The following is a 1,047-nucleotide window of genomic DNA, read 5'->3' as shown; positions in this document are numbered from 1 at the left end:
TGACAAATATTTTCTCCCATTCTGAGTGTTGTCTTTTGGTCTTGTTTATGGTTTCCTTTGCTGTGCAAAAGCTTTTAAGTTTCATTAGGTCCCACTTGTTTATTTTTGTTTTTATTTCCATTTCTCTAGGAGGTGGGTCAGAAAGGATTTGCTGTGATTTATGTCATAGTGTTCTGACTATGTTTTCCTCTAAGAGTTTGATAGTGTCTGGCCTTACATTTAGGTCTTTAATCCACTTTGAGTTTATTTTTGTGTATGGTGTTAGGGAGTGTTCTAATTTCATTCTTTTACATGTAGCTCTCCAGTTTTCCCAGCACCACTTACTGAAGAGGCTGTCTTTTCTCCATTGTATATTCTTCCTCCTTTATAAAAGATAAGGTGACCATATGTGCATGGGTTTATTTCTGGGCTTTCTATCCTGTTCCACTGATCTATATTTCTGTTTCTGTGCCAGTTCCATACTGTCCTGATTACTGTATCTTTGTGGTAGAGTCTGAAGTCAGGGAGCCTGATTCCTCCAGATCCGTTTTTCTTTCTCAAGATTGCTTTGGCTATTCGGGGTCTTCTGTGTTTCCATACAAATTGTGAAATTTGTTGTTCTAGTTCTGTGAAAAATGCCACTGGTAGTTTGTTAGGGATTTCATTGAATCTGTAGATTGCTTTGGGTAGTAGGATCATTTTCACAATGTTGATTCTTCCAATACAGGAACATGGTTTATCATTCCATCTATTTATATCATCTTTAATTTCTTTTATCAGTGTCATAATTTTCTACATACAGGTCTTTTGTCTCCTTAGGTAGGTTTATTCCTAGATATTTTATTCTTTTTGTTGCAATGGTAAATGGGAGTGTTTTCTCAATTTCACTTTCAGATTTTTCATCATTATTGTATAGGAATGCAAGAGATTTCTGAGCATTAATTTTGTATCCTGTTACTTTACCAAATTCATTGATTAGCTCTAGTAGTTTTCTGGTAGCATCTTTAGGATTCTGTATGTATAGTATCATGTCATCTGCAAACAGTGACAGCTTTACTTCTTCTTTTC

This window comes from Physeter macrocephalus, chromosome 9, assembly GCF_002837175.3.
Source record: "Physeter macrocephalus isolate SW-GA chromosome 9, ASM283717v5, whole genome shotgun sequence".
Lineage (NCBI taxonomy): Eukaryota > Metazoa > Chordata > Mammalia > Artiodactyla > Physeteridae > Physeter > Physeter macrocephalus.
This window is presented reverse-complemented; position numbering follows the sequence as displayed.